This window comes from Tachypleus tridentatus, chromosome 13 (genome assembly GCF_004210375.1).
Source record: "Tachypleus tridentatus isolate NWPU-2018 chromosome 13, ASM421037v1, whole genome shotgun sequence".
NCBI lineage: Eukaryota > Metazoa > Arthropoda > Merostomata > Xiphosura > Limulidae > Tachypleus > Tachypleus tridentatus.
Genome location: NC_134837.1, coordinates 187,785,823 through 187,795,493, shown reverse-complemented (window position 1 = coordinate 187,795,493; position 9,671 = coordinate 187,785,823). Strand labels below are relative to the sequence as shown.

The window sequence follows — 9,671 nt, the reverse complement described above, 5'->3', positions numbered from 1 at the left end:
TGTGCCTTCGATGAACAATGTTAATTCATTTTTTTCCTGAGAGATGCTTGCGGGACGGTTTTATTCCTTATGCTTTAACACTGTAGCTTTTTCATTTCATCGATACATGAATTCCTTTCATGTTTATAGAATCAAATTTGGTGCAGTGATCATAACCACGTTTCTTACTGCGAACAATCAAACCATCATACAGTGAAGCATCAGAGGGCTAAAAGCCAGTAACAACCCGAACCAGTTCAGTGAACTCGTGAAACTGGTTCCTATGAATTGGTGTGAACTGGCTGAATCTAATCACGGGTTAATAATCCCTGCATGCTTTTCATTATTGCTATAACTGAGCATTTATTATATTTAAGGTAAGTTAATATTATCTAAAGTAACAGAAGGCACCATGTCCTTATAAAAAATATTAAAATTTCTATCGCTTGTTTGTTTTGAATTTCGCACAAAGCTACTCGAGGGCTATCTGTGCTAGCTGTCCCTAATTTAACAGTGTAAGACTAGAGGGAAGGCAGCTAGTCATCACCACCCACCGCCAACTATTGGGCAACTCTTTTACCAACGAAAAGTGGGATTGACCGTACATTATAACACCACCCCTTGGCTGGAAGGGCGAACATGTTTGGTACGATGGGGATTTGAAGCTGCAACCGTCAAATTACGGGTCAAACGCCTTAACTCATCTGGCTATGCCAGGCCTATTTCTATATCACAACATAGACAAAGTGTGGAGGATGGCATACAAATGGAGATATGCAATAGAGGGGAATCCTGGCACTATGGCAGTAATCATAAGTCAGATATGAAGAGCCGTTTCCTACTTCAAGTGGTGACGTTTCAACTTTAGTCTATAAGATATTTCTACGGCCAAGGACCGTCAACTAATTAATCTCATGAAATACTTTGGAAGGACATTAAAAGCTGTGTTGAAAACGAGTAATAGAAAGAATCATTATTGCCACTACTTTGTTCACTACCTTTTAATACAAAGATATCTTGATATTGTAGAGTGTTACTAGTATATATATATTTACTTCTTAAAGCTTGTACAAATCTTGTGATGAGGTAATAATGAACAATGTAATAATATGTTATGTTATAAATAAGTTGTATGAAAGTCAGGATTTTTGTGTTATTTATCATAGCATCCATTCCAACACTCTTTCAAAGTTCATAACCTGGACAACGGACGAGTACCTCAGCTTGCAGTAAATAAAACCAAAATTAGAGTAAGAAATATTTTAATTTCTTGCATTAAATTATTATGTCATGACGTATTTCACTTTACACCGAACATATTTCTTCTTGTGATTCATGGTGTGCGCATGTTCTACAGACATTATGAGAGAAGAAATTGGAATGTTTAGTGTCACTTTTCTAACGTGATTCTTATGTCTTCTCACCAACTGACAGACAACACAATACTGTAGAGTGGGAAGTGCTTGAAATAGGTAACACCTTCCAGAAGACCTTTGACTCCCTTTCTGGGAAATAAAACTTGTATTATTTTATATTATGGGCTTCTGGTTAGATTAGAGAATAACCTAAATATGTGAAAATAGTTAAATGTTATAAAGTAAATTTTGTTTCATCTAAACAGAAGTTTTTATCACAATTGTTAACGAATTAAAAATTGTGATAATAAAACATGAATATTTTAGATTTTTAAACAGTAATTTACCAATGGGTTGTAATAACTCCAAAGCATGGTGGTAACAAAGGATTGTTAAATATGAGATTTATTTATTATGGGCTTAAATGTAAGGACATTAAGTGATTAGCAAATTACCCATAATATAGAACAAAATCAAGGTTTATAATTACCATAGGTACAAGTACTGAACTTCAGCATACAAGTTTTAAAAGGTGAAATGTTGCAAAAATAAGCACTGTATTGTATTGTACTTTCCTGTCAAGTTTTCATAAGCTAAAAACCGTTGTATTGTATTCTCAAGATGTATTTCTTACAGGAAGGAGTGCGAGAAAATTGCTTTTATCTTTTATTCTTTTGTGTTAAAACAAACTTAAGTGTATTTTGGAACTGACCAGTGTTCACAGCCCTAGTGAAGACAAAGGTTTATCCACGTTACTTACGTGTGTTTTTATTCATTCTGATATTGAAATTCTGAAAACATAAACTTTCTTCTTTACCCTGACCCAATTAATCTATGTCACATCATTAACCGGAAATACAATCTCTCAAGCACAAAAACATCAATATAACTAGGAAATGAGGTAATATTCTTCTCTAAAACTCAATTGGAAATGTTAATAAATCTTATGTTTCATAAAGGTTCTTTATAAAAACAACTTTAAACTTTTACTACCTAAGATAGGTAAATGTTATTTTAGGACAGTATAATACACCAAAATAGGTGGGTTTGTGTTAAAAGTAACAGTATCAGACATTTACAACTTCTAACCATTATGACTTCGTTTAATATTAGGCTTATATCTCGCATCTAAAAAACTATAATAAATCTCAAAATATGGGTTTAAAATAGTCCATTTTCTTCTGGAAATAGAACACTTAATAACTAAATCTAATATTTGAAGCAAGTTTTTCTCTCTTAGCACAGATCCCTCCTCTACGTGGTGAGGGGACTTTCCAAGGAAAGTTCTGTTCTTTCAGTTTACCTCCTCTGGGATCTAAACATCCACCCATGTGTTTGTGGTGCATGGCGACCCGTGAAGGGAGGAGAGGATCCTGGTGGTTGAGGGGTCCAACCCTAACACACCACTTTGGCCTTGAATTGCTGTAGACGGGGGCAGCCTTTGGGTAACCCCCTTGGGTCAATCAGGTGGTCCACATGGGCTAGGGTCAACAAAGTACCAGTGTTGTAAGTTCTCAACAGATTTGTGGACATTATGTCTGATGCTGGTGTTTGGGTGTAGTGCTCAAGAAACCCTGGAGTTGCTGCAGTGTCCATTCCTTGACATTGTAGTGAGTCCCCTCGTAGGGCTCCATGGTGGGTGGAGTCAGTGAGCACCGAAATTTCCATTTTTCCTGAAAAACAGTCAATAGATAAACAACAACGTCTTGAAGTTTGAGCAGCAATCTTCAACATCTGTACCACCTGTTGTACCTCATTTTCTTATCCTACATTTTCTTTCAGAGAAACCTTTAGGGCAACTGTCCCCTTCTTTTCTATTCAGAAGGGACTGGAAGGACTTGCTGGCTCTTCAAAGTCAGTAAAGAAGCTTTGATCTGGAGACATAGTGGTGGAAACATCCACATCTCAACACAGTGAACTCCTCTTGAATTTAAAGGCAATTGGGGATATACCTATCGAGGTTACACCTCATGCTACTTTGAATTCATCACGAGGAATTATTGTTGAGAGGGATTTGAAGAACATCCCAGAGTCAAAGATTCTGGCTGGTTTCTCCTTTCCAGGAGTTTCTGCAGTTAGGCGTTATCTCCACTCGCAAAGATGGAGTTACATTGCTGACCGATATCCTCATACTGACATTTACATCACCACGTGCACCTGTATCATCAAGGCAGGTTATCTTAATTGCAGGGTAAAGCCGTACATTTCAAACCCTCTCCAATGTTTCCAGTGTTAGAGGATCAGTCACTCAAAGATGTCATGTCGTGGTTCCCTGACATGTGCTCATTGTGGTGGCAAGGACCATGATGCCTACGAGTGTGAAACGGACCCACACTGTGTCAATTGCAATGGCTCTCACCCATCCTACTGTCATTCTTTCCATAAATGGTTGGAAGAAAAAAAAAAAGAGGTGCTGCATTTGAAAACGATTCATAACATTAGTTATCCTGAGGCTTGAAAGTTACTTTCCACCACCTCATCTTGGACGTCTGCTGCTGCACTTCATTCCAGAACTACAGTGGGAGTGCAGACAGATCTCTCTGTGCCTCCAAGAGAATCATCCTCAAAACAAATGAAAAGCCTTTTGACCTCTATGATTTAAAAAGTTAATGAATCAACTTCAACACCCAACTCTGTCCCTTACATACATTCTAACAAATCCCAAAATCCACTTTCTTTGGTTCCAGGTACAGGCATTTCTTCGGATACATCTTCTGCCACCCCAAGATGCAAAACAATCATTCGTCCACGTCCTCAGTCACTGGAATCCCCTTTCAACAACAACGACCTGCCCAATCGACCCAGGGCAGTATAGATCTCCCTCTAATAAGGATAGTAAAAAAAAGACGTGGTCATAAACAGAAGGGTTCTCCAGCCAATTCGCCTACACATCATTAAATATGGCCACCTTGATATAATGGAACTGTCGAGGTTTACGTACTTTCTCATCTGGATGACATCAAAACACTGATTGCTTCCTACCATCCTGTACGTCTTTCTTTACAAGAAAGATTTCTGAAACCTGCCAATACAGTCACCTTTCAGCAGTTTTCTTTGTACAGAAATGACAGGCTGTGTGATGGACGAGTGCATTGAGGTGTGGCACTGTTGGTTGATCAGCATGCGCCCACCATGTCTTTGTCACTCAACACATCTTTGGAAGCCGTAGCCATCCGTGATTCCTTGGGTCATACCATCACTGTTTGTTCTCTCTACCTGTCACCTGGAGAGATATATGATCAATCAGACCTTGATGCTCTCATTGAACAGTTGCTGTCTCCCTTTTCAATCCTGGGGAACATTAATGAGCATCATCCCCTCTGGGGAAGTGCTGTTATTGAAAGGAGGGGTCGCTCTGTAGAGCATATGCTCTATGATCACAACCTTTCTCTTTTCAATACTGGTTCTTCTACTTATTTTCACGAACCTTGTCAGTCCATTACTAGTATTGATCTTTGTTTTCTCCCCTGCATTATTCTATCATTTTTCATGGAGGGTGGGCAATAATCCAGGAGGCACTATAATAAATAATAATTTCCTATAATTTTGAGAGACTTGGCCGTGGTCGATTCCATCCAACCGACGTGCCCCAGTGGAAACTGGATCAGACTGGTCCACTTTCACTTTTCTCGCACAACTTGGTCCTGCCATCATCTGTCAGGCATCAATAGATGACTGTGTGGCAGCAGTAACTGACTGTATTGTACAAGCAGCTGCTCAATGTATTCCTAAAACCTCAACACGTTTTCCACTATATCCTCGTCCTTGGTGGAATCCCGCCTGCCACATGGTATGGAAGGCTCAAAAATACGCCTGGAATATTTTCCGTAGATATCCCAAACTTTTGAACCACATTGCTTTCCAGCGGGCCCGTGCTCGATGGATAAGACCAGTTCCAAAGTCATATGGGACAAGATTCGAAAGGTCAGTGGACAATATAATTCTGTTCCCCTCTTAACCTTGCTCTCTGATGGCCAGGAAGTACCTCATACCCAGAGCAGCACTGATACTCTAGGTGAAAGCTTTTACTGGGTATCTAGCACTTCTGCTTCTTCTTACACCTTCTTAGCCATCCAGACTCGGGCAGAGTAATCACCTCTTTCCTTTCGAGCCGATTGTCTCTATGACTATAATCGTCCCTCTACACAGGTGAAATTGAAACTGGCCCTTCATCAGTCTGGTAGTACATCAGTTGGACCAGATGATGTGCACTATGAGATGCTGCACCATCTATCTCCTGCTTCTCTTGATATTCTTCTAATTGTTTTTAACTGGATCTGGCAGGAGAATGTTCTTCCTAATGCCTGGCGCCAGGCTATTGTCCTACCTTTTTCTAAGCCTGAGAAAGATCTCAAGATTCCTTCAAACTACCGTCCAATTGCTTTGACGATCTGCCTCTGTAAGACCTTAGAAAGGATGGTGAATGCTCATCATGTTTGGTTCCTCGAATCAAACAACCTCCTCTTACCCACCCAGTGTGGGTTCCGACGACAGCACTCCACCACAGACCCTAATTCGACTTGAAACATCAGTCAGAGAAGCCTTTCTCAAATGCCAACATCTTGTATCAATATTCTTTGACATTGAGAAGGCTTATAACACAACATGGAATGATGGCATTTTGCAAAACCTCCATATATGGGTTACATGGGCATTTGTCCATTTTGATTTTAAAAAATTCAGTGAACAGGAGATTCCAAGTTTGTGTGGGTTCGACACTTTCCAATTCTTTTCTATTGGAATTTTGAGTCCCTTAGGGCTGTGTTTTGAGTTTCACACTTTTCAGTATATAGATTAATGCTGTCACTGAACAATTCCCTCTCGCTGTTGTAAATGGGCTCTATGTCGACGTCTTTCACATCTTGTATCAGTCGTCGAACATGAAATATATTGAGCGGCAGCTACAAACTGCCCTCAATCGTGTACTGAAGTGCACCACAGCAAACGATTTTAATTTCTCTCTCTCTAAAACAGTTTGCATGCACTTTTGCTGCCAATGGGGTATGCAACCCGATCCTGAACTCTGTATCAATGAAGTTGCACTGCTTGTGGTCCCCAAGACCAAGTTCTTGGGGCTTATCTTTGACCATAAGCTGATCTTTATACCACACATTAAGCAGCTGCAGGTCAAATGTACAAGAGTACTGAACATCCTCCGTGTCCTCTCTACCACCACTTCGGGAGTAGATCGATATTCTATGTTAAAAATATATCATGCTCTTATTTGATCGAAACTTGACTATGAATCACTGGTCTATGGCACTGCCAGACCCTCAGCCTTAGAGATGCTGGACCCCATTTATCATCAAGGGCTTTGGCTCTGCACTGGGGCTTTCTGCACCTCCCCAGTTCAGAGCTTATATGTAGTTTCATGAACCTTCTTTTCACCTTCGCCGTTTGCAACTGTCTTTACTATATGCTTCGAAACTCTGTTCCTTACCAAAGCATCCCACCTGGAGTTGTGTTTTCCTTCCTCAGTGGGCCATACTTTTTCAGAACAGACAATTTGCCATTACTCCTTTTGGCCTTCCTATCCAGATGCAGTTGGAATAATTGGGTCTCTCCTTGGACAACATTGCAGAATCCACTGGTCAACCCATCCCACCATGGCTTCTTACAGTCCCAAAATGTGACCTTTCTTTAAGTCATCTGAGAAAAGCAGACACTCCCAATTGGAAATACTGTCTTTCATTTGCTGAACATCTTTTGAACAATCTTTCCATTCCAATTTATACGGATGGTTCCAAATCAGGCAACTCTGAGAGCTCTGCCATGTTTTGTTGTGGTTCAGTGGTTGCATGCAGAATCCCCTCTACAGCTTCTGTGTTCACTGCTGAACTGTATGCCATTTCTCTTGCCCTGGATCATATTGAAGCTAAGCAGTACTCCAACTGTACTATTTATACTGACTCGCTTAGTTCTCTACTGGCTCTGGAATCACTTCACATTTGTTCACACCCTGTTCTCGCTGATATTCAAAACCAACTGACCCATTTCTCATAAACATCTATATCTATCCAATTTTTCTGGATACCAGGCCATGTTGGTATTCACGGGAATAAGCTTGCAGACATGGCAGCTAAAATCTATCTGCTCTGGCACTATCACTGCTGTGCCTATTCCACACATGAACTATGGTTTTCTATTCAAGGACCAGCTCCATGCCAACTGTTAATCGACTTGGAGTGGCAAATGCAAAAACAAACACTTTTCCAAATAAAACCCTATATTGGGCTTTGGCCGTCTTGCTTCTGTAAAGATCAGAAGGAGGAAGTTGTTCTAACTAGACTATGCATTGATCAGTTTTTTAATTCATAGATTTCTTTTACCTGGAACTGATGCACCAGCGTGTACTCTGTGTAATACTCGGATCACAATAAGCCACATTTTACTTTCTTGCCATTGTTACGACTCTCAACAACAGCACCATTTTAAACATGTTCTGTCCCAAGGTTTGTCCATAACATTAGACAGTGTTATTGGTGATGGTGACACTGTCCACCTCAATAAAGTTTTCAGTTTTTTTAAAGGCCATTAACCTTTTTAACATCATTTAAGTTTTTTAATTTATACATTACACCTTTTTTAATGTGCTTCTCTTTTAAGAATCAATCTCTAGTTTGATTTAAAATTAGAAAATGGACGTAACATTAAATAACTCAACACCAGATCTGGAAAGGCCAACTGCAGGTGACTGACGGTGGTTTCTATTAGTCTTCGTGGCAGGTTATGATAATTACAATTATGCTACAGAAAGTCCTTTACAACTTCTCTTACCGAAGTTTCTCTCTTAACGTTGTACACTAGACTTCAACATTGGTTTTATGCTATTTATGTTTGTAAACTCTGTTTTGTTTTAGCTTCATTTCCTTTTATGAATTTTACTACAATTTACTTTACTTTTACCTTTTTACCAGATGTTTGGTGCAGATAGCCTAGCTGCTTTGTGCCATAAATCACTTAATCAACCAACTTAGCACAGATCAAAAACATGATATCCAGTTCAGCAGGCTAATCTCACCATTTATCTTCGCAAATATTAATCATGTACGTAAAATATCCTCATGTGCCAATGAAGTGTGAGGGAGGAAAAAAAATGATTGGGATAAAGTACAAAAATACACAGAAGGATAAAGAGTATGTGGAACACTGAGAATAAATAACCAGACTACTGACATCCACATGCAAATAGAAGGAAGACACGAGGGAAGGTGAAACAAGGGGCACTTCGAGAGTGGTCTGAACATTGGCTAAGTGAGGCAGTGCAGGACTGAATTAATATCACAATCTGGAAGAGCTGACTCCCATTGAAGATAATGAAGACAGAATGATCAAATCCACAGATAAAATGTAGGAGAAGGAAATACTTCCAGGATCAGGAAAAATCCAAAACCAATAAGATAAAAGAGCCCAATTCAAAAGGCAAGATAGGAAATCCACAAGCAAAACAGTAGGTTGATCAGGGGGAAATCCTCTACCCAGAAACCAATGATATAAGGATTCCATTGTGTTGAGAAACTTCCAGGTAGAAAGTTCAAATGAAACAAGCCAGAAAAGTGGCTAACCATCCTGAAAAACCAGGTGACCTTGTTAATGATCAGAAGACAAGCAGGTCTAAATACAAAAATGGTGACTGAAGTTAGCAAAGAAGGAACCTGGAGCTGGTGAAAGCACAGCTGAGATGGCCACAAGAAACCAATCAGAAGGAATTAAGACAAAGTGTCAAGGATGAAAGAAATCACTTAAAGAAGTAGAAGAAAAGAAGATAAACAAATGTATAGGTTCAAACATGGCTGAAAACATCAATATTATAGAAAGATGACAGTGACACTGTTGTTACTATAGTACTAGAAAGATGACCAGTTACTGTTGTTGTATTGTAGAATTAAGTAGTTCATAAGCTAGCATTTAATAATAGTTATATCACTGGTATCACAAGTGTAGAAACATACATGAAAAGGTTTTCAATCTATAAACAAAGAAATTTATTTATGAAGTGAAGAAAAACTAGCCCAAAGTGTACAGTAATTATTTTAATGCAACCTTACCAAGCAATCTTCCATAATCTTTTCTTCATTATGGTGCAGCCTCTTAAAGGGTGCCAGCAATCGATAATGGTTACTAAATGCTTTGAAATGCATTCAATGGGGGAAAGCTTCAATACAGAAGACATAAGTAAAGTAACTTTGTAGTGATTGGCTTTGTTTATAAAGTTCATTTAATGGTAGATAAGAAATCAGTAAGATGTTAAAGATTAAACCAGCCACAACTCCAACTTAAAACACAACTTACTACAAAACAGGAATATCCCATTTGTTCATTACCACTGCTAGTTGG

General features: G+C 39.1%; 1 long non-coding RNA gene across 1 annotated transcript; it reads left to right on the top strand.

The window, feature by feature from the left end:
* Positions 1-1,144: 1,144 nt before the first annotated feature.
* On the top strand, positions 1,145-9,341 carry LOC143238563 (uncharacterized). Its single transcript, XR_013020646.1, has 2 exons — positions 1,145-1,229; positions 8,252-9,341. It is a non-coding gene; the product is annotated as an uncharacterized LOC143238563 (long non-coding RNA).
* Positions 9,342-9,671: the final 330 nt, after the last annotated feature.